Source organism: Cloeon dipterum, chromosome 4, assembly GCF_949628265.1.
Source record: "Cloeon dipterum chromosome 4, ieCloDipt1.1, whole genome shotgun sequence".
NCBI classification, from domain to species: Eukaryota; Metazoa; Arthropoda; class Insecta; order Ephemeroptera; family Baetidae; genus Cloeon; species Cloeon dipterum.
Genome location: NC_088789.1, coordinates 8,885,918 through 8,902,380, shown reverse-complemented (window position 1 = coordinate 8,902,380; position 16,463 = coordinate 8,885,918). Strand labels below are relative to the sequence as shown.

The 16,463-nt window shown below is 40.1% G+C and overlaps 1 protein-coding gene across 2 annotated transcripts in view; it reads right to left on the bottom strand.

The window, feature by feature from the left end:
* LOC135942963 (tyrosine-protein kinase RYK-like) overlaps nucleotides 1–16,463 on the bottom strand; it is a 63,943-nt gene that overhangs the window by 22,291 nt on the left and 25,189 nt on the right. The window lies entirely within an intron of this gene.

The window sequence follows — 16,463 nt, the reverse complement described above, 5'->3', positions numbered from 1 at the left end:
TAAAACACACAACCGCCTGCCGGCTTCTAATTTACGCAGCTGCTGCTGCGTTTTTGCGGCTCCACTCGCGCCGTGTACATGTAGCCGAGCAGACCCGCAAAAGCCGCTGCCGCCGCTGCAGCCCGCTCTCATTTTGTATTCTTTTTACACCTGACGCGGAGTGGAATCTGCATGCTGCTGCGAATCTGGCACTCGTGCTGCTCTTGGCCGAGGCACAACTTTGCGCAGCACACAGACTCGTGTGTGGATTATGCAGGCGGCGCGCGAGGGCGAATTTGTATGTGTCTCTCTTCTCTCGATTTATGGGTGTTTAAAATAGCACTTTAATCATCTGTCGTTTCAGGCAGAATGTGTAGACCACACCACGTCTGGTTGGAATTCTAGATTATTTCAATTTATTTTTGAACAATGGAATCTTTGATATTTTCGACATTGAAAATTTAAAAATTACGAAATGAATCAACTCTGCAGAAACGACTAAGGAGGATGGGCAGCCATCAGAGGACTTTGAAAAGAAATATTAAACAAACACGATATTTTGGAAGACTCATAGCCATCGTCCTTAATCAATTCCGCAAAGAATAAAGCTATTTGGTAATTACTTAATTTTCGTAAAATACAACCTGTGTGTTTTTCATTTTTAAGCTGTGACGTCATCCTGATTTATAAACACCATTGAACAAAATTAGTTTCTGTGAGCAAATCAAATACAAGTGTCCTTCATTCATATTTTCATAAAGTCATTCACTTGAAAATTTTTAGATCGCCTAGTTTGAGTCAGAGTCCGTGAAAAAGCCTTCGCAAACTGTGAATGTCCTATTCCGACCGAGCAGTGTCCATTTGCCCGAAAATCGACTGATTAAGGCTTTGGCAAACACAGTCGGATCGCATCAGCCAGGTAAATTGACTTTTGTGTTGACGCAGGACTGACCAAATAAACCGGTAATGGTCCGGCAGGGGTGTAGAATTACCCTGACGGCCGACAAAACTGCTCGTTCGAGCATCCATTTTATTCACATTGACGGCGGCACAACTTTCAATCACGCCGGCCGAGCAGCGTATCGAGTTTCGCCTCGTGGCCGTGCTAAACAAAATAACGATTTTGGGAACTGTGACTCATCTCCAGGGGATAGATATGTGATGGGAAACGGGGGTACAATACACTCTGTGCCCACGGATAATGAATTGCAAATAATTGTGTGCGTGAACTCCCTCAGAAGTAGCAGTTTCTTGTCTAAATTTTTCTCTCAGAATTAGTAATAACTTGAAATATAAGAAAAGAATGCCTGAGGGAGGAAAACAGCAAGTTTGGGCAAATTTCGTCTTCATTTTCATCACTTCTCCCTGCGCTGAAACTTACTGAGGTAATTAAAAAATGGCGAGAGGCTTGTTAAAAAAGTTTTCATCACCGACCGTGCGAGCTTCATCTTAATTAGCCGCTTTTTGCAAGCTTGGGCATCGCTTATTAAAACAAAGGAGGAAAATTCCCAAAATTAGAGCGCGTTGCTTAAATTTCGTCTTGGTATATGTACATGTTTTATCTGGAATGCTTGACGTTTTAACTTAATCACTTTCTTGGAACTTGTGAAAATATTTGGCTCATGCGCAGCGTTTAGAAAATTTCTGGAAACATTTGAATAAATATAAATGCTAATAATTCCTTGAATTATTTTATTCAAAAACGAGGAAAGAGAGATTAGCATACAACACGGTGGAGAACCCAACATACTTAAATGGTGAATCAGCCAAATAAGACCTCTACAAAGTCAAATTCGTATAAATAATTTCCAATTCCACAAAATAGGTTGAGAATGGGCAAATTTAGGCTGTTTTTATACATAATCTATTATAGAGCGTTTAATGAAAAATCTTGGTTCAGATTTTAAAAATTGTAAAATTAGTTTCAGCACAAGCTCGAAAGATAACTTTTGTTTACAAATTAGGGGAGAAACAGCCGATATATTCTCTTTTTTGACGAGGTGGAAAGTTATAAAAAAAAATGAGGAGGCCATAAAAGCAGTCATAAACGTGATAGATTCCGGACAATTCCATAAACGAGACGTCGTTAAGGTGACAAAGTAGCCGAATTCCAGGTTTAATGAAGTGATTAACATTTCAAATGCCACGGGGCACACCTCAAGAAAAGGCAATGAAAACGCGGTGGCGTGATCGGCGCGCATTTCGCCACAGCTTAATTGTCAACTCGACCTCGTGCATGCGTTTCTAATATATTCGGATCGCTTCCCTGATTATTTCATAGTCGAAATCTCGGCAAAGGACGAGAGGAAACATGCCGAGATTGATAAATTCACACGACTGGTGAACTGGTATTTGATGGGGCTGACGCGAGAGTGGATGTGAAAACGCGTACCAAGCGCGCGTAAATGTATGCATGTAAAGGCTAAGTGCACGAGCGTATCGCATGCACACAGACTCGGCTATACGAATTTTAATGCCCCCGGCGTCGCGAGGGCCGGATTTCGAGCCGGATTATTGAATTATGATTTTACTGCCGCTCTTGTAGTGGTGGGCCATTATTCTGATGGATGTGCTCTATTATTATTGTCATGCAAAGTTGGAGCATAAAATTTCCCCGCTCTGCGAGCCAGTAGCAACTTTTAAACCGATATTTTCATTCAATTACAGAGGCCGCCAGCACGAGAAACTTGCATATAAAGAGGCTCATTTTCATTTGGATTGTTTAAACTTGGAATGAAAAATTGATATTTAAGTCTGAATTAATATAGCATGCTAATATATCTTTCCAGAGACGTTTCCTGTGAGTAAAAATCATTTTGACGTTTTACTCTCGGCCAGGATTTAAAAAAACGTACAAACAGCGGCTGGCACTGAAATTTACAGGAAATTTCTGTAAAAACCATACAGAAATTTAAAAACCTTGCTCTTCCCCAGGGAAATTGCATTTAGTTCAATTTAAAATTAAATTAATTTCATATGTGACTTAATTAAAAAAAAAGATTGCAAATATTTATATTTAATATATTCTTATAGCGACGATTGAATCTTTGCATACAAATTTATCAGGGTGTGTTACCCCTATCTTGACCTTCTCTCATGTAACACTCAAAGCCAGAATATCATGTTATTTAAAATCATATACACGCGGTTGGTTGAAAGTAATCGCCACTCGCCAGGCAAGTGAAATTAAAGGGGAGACCGCCCTTCACAGCGCCTGCGCATATCACACGAACCACCAATGATCTCTTATTCGCTCGCTCACTTGGCTATCAACCCTGCCAGAGATGAGACGAATCAGGTGCACGTTCTCCGTGAACCTTCAGATTAAACCAACCTCATGGTAAGGCGTGTTAAAAATCAGACCCTTTCCCTTTCATTTATTCACTTCCAATCCTTGATATGAATGAATTGAGACATTCAGAGTCTCAGCTGGAAATTTATGGTAAAAGTAATTCAAGTAGCAATAGCGGTAATTTTTTATTCATTTTTTTAAGGAAATAATTTTTTAGGATTGACGAAAGAAATGTCGAGCGTCGCAGATCGTTCTTTCACATAAGTTTCTGTGGGGTTTGCCAATTCTATTTGTATTTAATCAAGCTTAGAACCCCGAAATAAAGTGATCGCAAATGCTCGCCCAGCCCTCAATAGACGCCTTAATTCAATTTGTACAAAAGTGGCTCTTCCTGCCAAAACTTTTCCCCTTTGAACGCAAAATCCGGCCTCTCTCTCCTCGTCAGTTGCCAAACAAACCGAGTCACGCACAAAAAGAGTGCATGTTTGTGTGCATTATGAAAAGGGCGTGGTCGCACTGTACATAAACGACGGCATAAGACCCCGGGCATTGTGTCATAATTACTCTCTGCGGGTCAGACCACTCGCACGACACACCTGCCCCTAATAAAGTCATATTGCGGCCCTCCCTGATTGACCGCAAGCTTTTTACTTACGCAAAGCCCCGACAAAGAAAAGGAGTGTAAAAACACTGAGCCGGCGCATAATTCACTTGATTCTGCAATCAGGGGCTGACAATCTCACTGCTTACAGAGTTGGTCGAGCAGAAATAATAATGATGAATTTCAATGTTTTGTGGAAAGGGAAATTAATTTGCTTTTAGTGTTCGCGGCAGTAAAAAACAAATTTAACAGTGGTTGGTGAGAGAAAACTGAGTGAGTTTCTTGCTGGAGTGGGCTTTATAAATAATGATAAATATATGTGCGCGCGCTATCGCAACTTGCTGCTGTTTAGCGCGCGCTACACGAAAGCAATAAAAAGCTGTTCTCCCTCTGCTAGCGGTGAAAATTATTGTACGGGGACAAACCTGGGTGTTGTTTCCTCATTGTGATTCTTTTAATTAAAATGACTGTCCTGTTGCAGCTGCTACAACCCCTCGGGGTATACAGCGTATAGTCCTCAACATCCTCGTAGCGTGTAAATTATTTTCGCTGCACAATTTAAGTGCGTGGCAATCAGTTTAAAAAACGATTAAAGTTGATAATGGCTTTAAATGTAAATATTTTGAAGGCGTATCTCAGGAACAGAGAAAATTGGGAATTAATTAAGACTTAATCATTTCGAAATATCAAAAAAATTGTTTCGATTTTATTTCTTTTAAGACTGCATTCTGTGTTTGAGCAGCTGAAATAGATCTTAACCTGATAAAATAATAATTATTAGCTATATTATATCAGTTTAAATAGCGTTTAAATTGAGGCTTGCATATGAGTGACATATTTGGAACTTGGATCAGCTGTGGTTGAAACTGTGACTCACGCAAGTCAGGAGGTATTTGAAGGCACGCGAACCAGATGTGAAGCCGCTTATTATTTGCTATGGTGGCACCTACCCAGATTTATATGCGTGTTTATGCTTCACAGGAAAATAAAACACAAACGTGAGGAGACAATAAACTTCCAATGGTATTTATGCAGAACAATCACTCAAAAATGGAACTTCGGTTAAAAGTAGAATTAGAGGAAATTGCTGAAATTGTATTATAAATAGATTTATTACGAAATTAGAAACACACTCACGTGGGAAGGAGTTCTAAGCAGTAAAATAACCTAGAGAAATCTTTGAAATTTGTGAATAACTTAAACCTTTTTTTATTTTTTGTTTCCAACAAGCGTAGAAAGCACTTACATTTTTCTTCCTTGCCAGCACATTTCTCTGCGCCAGGAATTGAACCTTCATCAATTAGACTTTGGTGCTAAATAAATAAATAAATTGCTTGTAAAAGGTTTGATCAAAGTTAAATGCTCAGTGAAAATGTCCAATGTTTAAAGAAATGCAGGTGATGCTATAAAATTAAAAGTCCCTATCTATCGTGATCACAATCAAATTATTGCGTACTTCGTGCAGGTGCATCAATCATCAGCATCCATTATATGGCACACGATGAAGCTCAGCACGGTGGATTCGGCGTCACGCGGGTCGGGTTAATTGCGTCCAATTGCAAACTACTAATTGGAGGTCTCCGGTGGCCATCAATATCGCAAATGTACACACGGGAGTGCATCACGGGCAGTCGGCCGGCGCCGGTATTGATCGCTTCCTGACGCAAATCACTCGCGACCATACACACACACATTCGCACAGAGTCATTTCCATCTCTCAGCCGCCCTTGCTGGTCGGAGGGTGACCACCCCCTTGCCTTCCTGCAGGCGGAGTAATAATAAACCGCTCGCTCGCATGCCGTATGTATCATTTGCCTGTGTTATTATACCACTCTGCCGGTCGTCAGCGCGCGGCTCGAGTATCAAAATAATATCGTGTCGAGAACTCATCAGCCACGGCAGCACGCCGATTTTGCATACTATTCGCGCAGCGTGGAGACTCGAATGCAAAGCAGTCCGTGTGTGAAACGCGCGCGGCGGCGGCCGCAATTACACGCGGCGTTGCCCCCGCGCCTCATTTTCATAATTACAAATAACGCGCCCGCTGATTATCTGGCCCTCTGTAATGACATTTCTGTTGCATATTTCGCATATTATTCCGGCCTCCGCGACGGAAAAGATCATTACAGGCCAAAGAACGCTAATTGCATTTCGCAAACGAGGCCTTTGTTTATATGAATAACACACGCGAACAGCAATTATGAGTAATGCGTTTGTGATGCCCTAAGCGTAATTAAAGGATGAAGCAAACTGTTGAATTAAAGGACAATCTTCCGTGCATTCGAATAGTTGAGTAATAACTAATTAAACAGAATGTTCTCGACCAATTGGTTCGTATTATAGCTGAAAGCAATCGGAGAAACAAATTTGGTTAAGCTATAATTGGCCTAATTTTCTTGCACGTGGCTAGTTAATTATCCGACTCCACAGAGGATTCAGAGCGATATTATGAAATAATGGTGTCAATTTATCCCTTAACAAGGATAATAAGCAAACGCAAACGCTGCTCCTTCTCCGCGAGCGCCGGCACCGAATCCCTTAAAAGCTCATCTTCGATATTCCCGGCCGGGTGCGCCTTGTAAAATTCCTTTGAGCATTAAGCAATTCCGCCCGAAGCTGTACGGAAGTACCTCCGTCTCTGTTATATAAAGTCGGCGCTTTAATAACTCGATTTCACGATGTTTTACGGGGCTCTCTCGGCAGTTTACCTACCCGCCCCGGCTCTTCCCTCGGCAGCATCCCTTGTGTGCAGAGGGGGCGAAAGCGCTGTTTGCCCGATCTGAGAAATTCATTAATTATTACGAGCTCATCTGCAGCGCCAGGCGGAGCGGGGAAATATCCGATGATGATGTGTATTCCTATAAGTACGCTGAAATATTTATCAAACACGCACCAGCACACCAAAACTCTCTTTCCATCTGTGCAAACAAAGGAGGCGGCCGTCGTCGTGAAGAGCGCACAGCCCAACACACACTTTGTGCCAAACGCCGCCGACAGGACCGGCGTGATAAATTGACACATCAGTGTTTTCGCCCACACTAAAGACACTAATTTGCTTTTATGACTGCTTGCAACTCAACTATTATCAACAAAGGATGCCGTTTATGTATCATCGTGGTAATTTACTGAAGACTGAGCCATTATTAGAAATAAATTATGCAAAGTTGTGATACTTAAATATTGTTTTTCGAGAGAATGTCATTGTCAAGATTATTTTCACACCAAATAAAATGAAATGAACTTGATAATCGTTTGGTAAAAATTTGATATCCTCTAGTACATATTTTGAAAAATTTGTAAGTTTCAAAACTAATCAATCGCAATAGGAAATGAAATTAAAATCTAAATTCGAGGATGAAGCACAGGTTTCCTTTTTTGTTATTAAAAAAACGTACTACGTGTAATTTCCTAAAAGACATTAGATGATGTTTCAACGATTAAATTTAAAACGTCCAGAAACATTACCCTTCATGCTAAAAAACCGCAAAATTCACTTGAAATTTTGTTCGATTTTGGAGCGTTTGCGATTGAAAATATGCATGGCTGTGGTAACAGCTGAAACCATTTCAAATGCACTGTTAAAATCCCAAAAAATTGATTTTGACAAATCATTAAAACTGGGGCTCATTTTCTTGTGACTAAATATACAACTCATTGCTTCAATTTTCGTAGAGCAAAGCTGAGTAAACAAGGCACGTTTCTCAATATAATTCATGGCCTCAATGACTTGCAACGATTAAATTATTAAAAAAATTCCCGGATGATATTTAAAACGATTTATATGGCCAAATTAGTCAGGTTTAAGCTCCCTAGTCAACTGATAGTTATTCTAACGGAAACTTCCATCGACATTATTTGATTGAATCTTCAATGTGACAAAATTAATCTTACTAAATTCAGTTGAAGGAACTGAACTGGAGGAATATACAAAACGCTCACCTAAAAACTCGATACGATTATTTTAATTAACTTCAAAGACTGACAGAGGATTGAATTAAAACAATTCCCAAGATAAAAGACTTGGCGAGGCGAACGGAGTTGTTATGGTTTTTCTGAAGATCTTTATGTCTCGTTTTCCCTCTTGCTAACCGTTCCTTTGACAAGCGAGCTTCAAAGAATTAAGTATTTGTTCACCGTCTAGCTGCTTTTTGTTTCGCATGCAGAAGAGCGGAAGCGGCATTGTCTAATTGGATACATTTCATCTCGCCGGCTCGTTTTGTGATATGAAATTTGAAGAGCGTGCGCACGTCTCGCTGGCGCGCTGGATTTTCCGCCAGACTTGTCGCAGTTAATGAGCACTACCTGCTCGCGCTCACGTTTGCAAGTCGAACCGAGTGAAAACGCAAACGCACTCTCTCATTCAAATGCAAGCGACGCTGATTGCCACTTGTCGACGGACTCGGCCATTTTTCGACTCGATACTCCAATATCCGCCAATCAAAGGGTTGCAATCAAGGCAGGCTTCACGTGGAATTGAAAATCCAATCCTGATTTCAAATCAGAAAAAAGTATTCATTAAGAGCTCCAATCATGCCGATGCTTTGTGCTCTCCGATGTATATGAAAGAATGATTCTTGCCATTTTATATTTTTGCACTTTGAATTGGTATATTGATCTGATATTTTTTTCCAAACCAATAACAAATAATATGAATGAATTCTTTTTTTAATATAGATTGGATAAAAAATCAAACATAAAAATATTTTTTGGGAAGTGCCTATTGCAATGACAATTAAGGCACAGACCAAAAAAGGCGTAGGAATAAGTAAAAAACCATTATCAACGTATTCTCAATTTTTAGGCTATTATCATAATTATTTTTTATTCAAGTTACGCTTGACGCTCGAAATTTACTTGTAAAAGGAAGTAACAAAAAACGTGTAGATTCATGGAAAGGTAAAACAATTAAATATTCACCCACTGTCAGATGAAATTTAGCGAATGTTTGAAACCAAGTATTGGTTTAACATAGAGAAGAAACTCTTACTCATTTTGGTCTATACCTTAAGGAACTCAACTATTTTCTTCCTCCTTGATTAGCTTTTTTACACCCTAAAGTAAATTGATTTTCCTGTCCATAATCTTGTTTGTTTTGCCATTAATCACTCATAAATTCTGAGTCAGATGCTGCAATGGCTAATTAAAAAACTTATTCGCCATAACCATGACACAGATATGTCAATATCATTGCCATTTAATGAAACACATTTGACCACATACACGCTCTCTGATTGCTCCGAGTGTGCTTAGTTTGCGCTCGAGTGTATGTGTGCACACTGAACGACGGCCTTTCAATTATTACGATTCCATTGTTTGGCGGCTTGTTGTCAGTCGAATGTACGCGAGAACAATAATCCATCACGATTATTAACTATCAACACGGCTCATACACTCAGCCGCGCATTAATCACCATGTACAACAGAGCAGATTTATAATGTTCCGCGGCGGTGATTTGGCAAACTCACGGACCGATCTATCGATCATCCGGCGGCTCTGAGGCTTGAGCTTTCAGCCTCTAATTAAATTTTGCGCAATAAAACTGGCCTCATCCAATTATGGAAAGAGCAAGCAGCCGGTCTCTGCGCTAAGGTGAAATTGGCGTTGTTGGTAATTGGCCACCCTCGGCTCAACTGCCAAAGTTTTGCGCTTGCAAATTGCACTTGATGCTCTCGCACCGGGAGAGGCACCTTAACTTTGGCGTCACCTTTCCTTAATTTAGCTCGCGCGCATGATAATTATTATTTGATCATCTATACCTGCTGCTCCAAACTTTCGGAGGTTGTTATAACTAACGACGATTTATCTCCAACAATCAGAACAAGACAAAATGAAAAGTTAAGAGATACATTTTTAAAAATTGAGAGCCAAATGGAACTAAATTTTTAGGTGTGGTTAAAAGTGTCGCGTTGAAAAATTTCTTTAGAGGGCTAAAAGCTACACTGGCTCTTTTTGTAAGGGCTACTGAACCAATAAAAAGATTAATTTAAAACTAAGTCAGTTGTCACCTAATTTTGATGTTATTTGCGAGTAGTTAAAAGCAACATGATCGTTTACAATTATAATTGAGGCTTAATTTAATGGTAGAAAATGTGCTACTTCTGTTTAAAATCAATTAAATAAATGTTTCATATTGTAAATGATTTAAAACTAGCGTTCTCTCTGTTCGTCCCCGATGATTAACACCGTAAAAGCAGGAGCCCCTTTTTCTTCGGAGCATAAATCAATTTCTGCTTTCATTAATAAACGGCGCAGTTACTCATAACTCATAATCAGCAGCATCATCTCCCATCTGCAACTTCCACTTTCAAACAAATTACTTTGGAAGACATCCAACGAGAATCTCCAGAGACAACAAAAACTTTCAGGCTGAACTCTCATTTATTTACCGCTCCTTTCTGCGCACGGAGCAAGCATCCGTAAAAAGCTAGCTCTCTCATTCATACGATTTCTGACCACGTGTGTTTTTGGGTCTCTGTTTTTCTTTGGAGCTGTAGCAAGGTGTGGTCCTCAATATTTTACTCTAATCGAGCTTTACGAGCGGGCTTAATATGATAAAAAAGGCGGGACGGGACCGCCGGTATCTCCGCGGGGCACATAAAGAAGCTCTCTCTTAATAGCGTCAGCGTGACTAGATGCAGTGTGGCACAACTCACAGGGGCGCACAGCGTCGAGAGTGGCGAACGTGCTTTCGCAGTGACTTCATCGTTCTTATCTGTAGCTTCTCATCGAATAGTTCTCACAACCGTTGGCGAAATCTTACCCGCTTCGAACAGCAAACTTTTAAGTGAATTGAATTTTTTTGTTTTTTATAACTTTTGTTCTTTGGCGTGGAAATTTAGATAGTTTCGCGTGCTGACGGTTGTTGTTGAATATCAAAGCATCTCAGGGCACATTTTCGTGTCGTCTTTTATGTAATATCTGCCTCCAATCCACCTAATTTATGCGCAGATAAGATTGAGCTTTGAGATAACATAATCGTTTGGTTGCACGCGGAGATATTTCTGGAAATGCTAACCCAGATTTAACCTGCACTCGATTCTCATTCTCTTTTAAAATCCAGGTTAGGTATTGGCTTGCGGAAAATTAAAAAGAATGAGACAGAGAATCAATATAGCCCTTTGGCGTTGTTCATTTGTGGGGAAAAACAAACAAACAAACACAGGAATTTGGACCAGAAACAAAACCACGCTGCCGTTTGCACGAATTCAAACGTCACCGGACAAAAAGCGGCCTTCGTGCAAAATCTTTAATTAACGCCCATCAACACAGCAAACACTGTTCGTGCGCTTCAGACAGTAATTGCTTTTGGTGGTTGCAGCCTGAAAAATTCGTCCCTCACTCGCTCACCCGCCCGTTCACTCACTCACTCACTCAGTCCCTCGTTTGCCCAACTTGCAATTTACGCCGGCACTAAATATTGATGGCCACCGAGGGAAAGTTTTGTGAGTGTTTGCGTGCGAATTATTGCCGAGAGCTGTTAAAATAAGCCCGGGAACTACATGACTTTGGAAGCTCAGTGTGAAATAGGGTTGTCGCTGGACATTAGCAAAAATATTTGGTGAAAGTATGAACTTTTATTTACTTCATTTATACTTCATTATACACCCATTGGGCACTGAAAGGTACACCAAATTCACATTTTCCGGGTACGAAATCTGCGATAGTGTCAATCAGTTGACAGTTATCATACCGCAATGAAACGTGAGTTTTGATTTTAATTTATTGCAATGAAATTTGCTCGATTCTCCTCCTGGCCTAAAACAACGGGAGGTCTGGCATGAATCATGCTTAATTCAGCGACAAATTGCTGGTCCCAAATGTGCGTATATAGTAATAGGAATAATTGGCGAAGATGGATGGCGCACCTCTCGATCCCAGAGTAATCCTTTAATAACTACCGGGTCCACATTTGGAGAAGCGAAAGCCCTTAATCTCGCACACCGCCAGTAAATTATGGCCCATATATTTTAATATTTGCTGCCGGGATTGTGGGACGAGCAGGCTGCCGCCGCTCTAATTATCATTTGTTGGGGCGGCCCAAACTGCTGCAACAGCCGCTCCGGGATCTTAATTAAGATTTTCTGAGATGAGGCGGTGGTAGATTACCGAAAGTTGAGACGCTTATACGGAATAATTGGCGGAATTTATTCCAGAATGATGAGATAAGGGTTGCTAATTTGGCTGAGATGGATTATTACGTGTCCTGAACTGACGTCAGTTTCTGGAACACACTCTCGGTTTATTGAATTTCAAATCGCTTGGCTTTTTGATTTTTTGATAGCGTTACAATCGCAAGATAATTATGAAGAAAATATGAACGAATTTACGAGATAATAATTAAAAATATTAATTGCAGACGAAAGAAATGTGTGCTCAAGACCAAAGGAATTTCGACTGATGATCCTCCTTGGATGATCTGAACAGATTTTTACATATTGTTTTAAATTAGATCGTTTCGCAAGGATAACAAGCAAAGAGATGTTTAGTTTAGAATCAACCAAATCGGTTAGTTTTGGATCCTCTATTTAGCCTGATCATAGTTGATTAATATTTCTTCAAATTTTTTTAATTATGTTCGCATGAGTTGCAGCAACAGAGTACTAATGAATTAACGGGATATTAAATGTACAAAGATTGAAGTTTTGACATGTTGAAATCAGTGTATGCATATTAGCAACATATTCAACTTGACGCTTGCAGCCATTTTCTGTCCCAGCTGGTGCATTTATTTGCGCTCGACCATTCAAGCTGAGTAGAACGACCACACAAACAAAATCAAACAGCAATGCATGGCACTAATTTTGCATTTGAACAGCGTATAAGCTCTCGCGTGCCATTTTATTGGCAAATAAGCTTGATTGCTCGTTGGCTCAGTCGCGAGTGCATGATAATCATATCAAACAAATTAATACACAGCCGCGCGAAACGGACAAACAATTGATCGTGCCGCGCGGAACGGTGCAGCATTTCGAACGTTAATTCATTATCAATTTAACATTGTTTAATCCCCATTCTAGAATTTCCACCTCGCACAGCTGGAGCCCTTAACTCGGGGACCAAACTGCACTTGTTGGTCGGGAGCTGGACGAGTGCACCCTTACTTTGTTTTTCCCCGAAAGCTACAGACGGCAGCGGGTCGCAATTGCCACTCTTTTGCGAGTAGGGAGGCGAAAAGCACCTTGCTGTGCCGCTAAAGAGGTCTAATTATTATAGCACCAGCTGCCGAGGGTCACTGCCAACTGCACTTCACCCTCAACAGGATGCACACACGTAAACGATAATTGCTTTAATGTGTTTGAATATGAGCACCCGTTGGGATTCATTTATTGCTTTTCATCTGGCAAAAACGCTTTTATTGCCAGTTCCAGAATCCATTGAAGCAAAAAGTGTCTTGATGACTCATAATTCCTGTTCCTCTAAATTTATCAAGTAATTTTACGATCTTTAGTCTTCAGATTTCACAACTGAAATGCACCTATCCCGCAACTCAAAATGGCATTGAATGAAAACTCGGTCCAATAATAGTGCAAATATTTCAATGAATTTCATTACAAAAAGAGTCATATTTATAGAGGAGCATGATTGAACAAAATATATATGGTTATGGTATCTAATATTTTATTAAAGAGGTGAGTGCATTTACTTATTCCTGTTTTTCTGTATTATTCGGTTCGATGTGCGTTTTGGTGCGGTGGGTGCGATATTCCACAAGTTTTTGCCTCACCTCCTTTCCCAACAATGCCACAAAATACAATATCCGCGTTGTGGTGGAAACGTAAAATTTCACGTCGAGGCCGAGCAATAAAACCGGTGGAGTGATAAAAGTTTGTGGTTTCTCCCCTCAGAACTCAATTTTCTTGCCGGCTGCATTATCTCCATAACATAGTAGCCGACGGACCTAAAATTTTGAAGCCACAAGAGGATAATGGTTTGAAAGCGGGCAAAACACAGTATCGTGACTCGCTGCCATTGCGCTCTCTCTGTTTGGCAATCAAAATTGCATTAGCCTCTTCCATTAACATCGGACCAAAATCACTTTAAAAGGTTTGTCGGCGTGCACGCATGCACACGCAGCATTTTTCAAAAAAACAGTTACCTATTGAGTGTAAATCCGGTTCGTTTGCTGCGCGGCGTTGGTTTCTGTTGTAGTGTGTTTTTAGTGAAAAAAGAAGCTTTGAACAATTACGCTCAACACTGCGCTACAAACAAAACGCTCGCCGAGAGCTTAAATCAATAACTATGCTGTTTATTTGCTCCTCTTTCGGTCCCCAGTGTCTGTCTGCACTGCGAAATAAATTGATAAAGTTCTCATATTTCTTCATTAAGGCTTGCAGGCACTGCAGTTCCTTTCTGGTCCCAAGGTGATTTTTGTTTGGTTCTGCTTGGTTTGTCTCCAGTCGCTGCCATTCCGTTTCATAATACTGGCTACCGTGGCTACCCTATGTTGATTCTGCCTCTGCTACACGCTTGTTTGTTTTACGTGTGTGCAACGCACCATGACTAGACAGGTCGACAGTTTTATAGAATGTGCCCAGGACAAGTAAAAGAACCAGAAAATACTTCATAATATAGTTTATCTTTGCCGGATTTTAGCGTCGTGTTATTCACAAGGCTGTTAAATGTTATATTGTATTTTTTAAACAAATTTGTCAAACTGTCCATGTAATAACTTCTTAATATGCTCTTTTTACTCTTTGTCAAAAATGAGTGCAGATGACGGACATTTTCAACGATATCTAATTCTGAATTCTCTGCAACTAATACAATGGTATATGAATTTTTATTTGAAGCTCAAGTACTGCTGATGAGGCCTGCGGGGCCAAAACCACCTACAGTATGAGAATGTGTGTGATAATTATTAATCCTTTCACGATTTATTCCATTTTCAGCCATCCATTCCTTGTTGTTTTTATAAACATTTGACACATTTATCTATGTGTCGATTATTTTTGACAGAAATTATGTGCTCAACGTAACAGAAATTATTTTTTCTGGGGTTTGAATAGGAGGAAAAATTAATCTCGTGTTGAAGAGAACAAAAATCAGAGTTTGCGCTTTAAGCTGCAATTCATTCTGAGAAACATTAATTTTATTCATTTGAATATTTTGTTATATGTGGAATAATAAGATTCGCTTCTTTGTTTTTTTTTTACTTCTCAGATAGTCAAACTCAAATTTGAACAAGCAGTTTGATAACTACCCGAAGGGGCGAAGGAAGAGCAAAGTTTTGCACCCGAAGCGACAGCCTCATCAGCGATGCGCAAGTTGCGAGGCATTTCTAAAATCTGGAGAGTTCTGCGGACGAATTTTGAGAAGAGTGTGTGTACGTTCCTTTCTTGTGACGGGCAAAATTCGCAGTTGAGGAAAATGTGGAAGTTGTCGGAGGCGATGATTCGACTCTGGGCGACACGCACGCCGCTCGCTCGCTCTTCCCGCTAAACGATAAATCAATATCAAAATGTGTATGCCTTATTCGTGGCCTCCGCCTCCGCTCCGCCAGCAATATTAAACTGGCAGATATGTCGATGTTAATAGCCCTTGTCAGCGGCGCGCTGCATCTCGCACGGCTGCAGAAACAACCTCTTATCTCTGCCCTGTCAATCAGCAGTCTCACTCGATCCGTGCTCTGTTTGAAGTTCGATCCTGCTCCGAATACACTCCTTTGTGTGATTGTCGTTTATCGGTCGACAAGAAGAATTTCTACACACAGCGAGTCGATTTTATTTTGAGTATATAAAGCCATAAATTTAAATAGTCCGGAAAATGAGCCTTGCAACACTGCGACTGCTTGAATAGAGCAATATATTAAGACTATTTTCCATCTGATGAATCGATTTAATTTCCATTACAATGCCTCGTCTAGCCTGTGATACCCACGAAATTTTGGAATCAATCAGTGCACGAGATTCTAAATTATTTTCATTGATCGAGCTGACTAGTTTCGTTTATTCCATGTTCCGTGCAGGGCGAATTTGTCCAATAAATTCGGGAATGGGAAGCAGAAATTACAATAAAAATATTATCTTGATTCACGAGATTAAAAATACCATCTCATTATGTATTTTAACATGGTACATAAGAGATAACCACTCTCTCTGTGTATTCATGCCGCATCATTTCGCACCAAATTCAGTAGGCGTTGCCGGCACGAGCATTTTAGCGAGAAGATTATACCGCGTTGAAGCAAATACACATTCGAGGCTTGTGGAGGCGTCGTTCACACCGCCCACAAATACAAAATGTTTAGTGCCTGTGTTACAACCCTTCATTTTTGTCAGGCATTTGCATAGTTAAAAGCGACATTAGAAATAAACGGGGAAGAGCGAAAATTTTCATTGCAGGCTCAGATATTAAATTAAGTGTTTAAGTCATTCTCAATAGCTAGTACCAACGGTACATATCTTTGTAATGCCTTTCCATTTCCTTAATTTCATTTCACAAAGAAAAATAAATTTTGGCTTTTGAATATCAGGTGGTCAAAATTTTGTCAAAATTTTTCAAAGGAAAAAAGATTTTGAAGAATGAAATATTTCTTCAGGCCAAAAATTAAAAAAAAATGAGTTCTTCATAAGAAGATTGTTAAAATTACA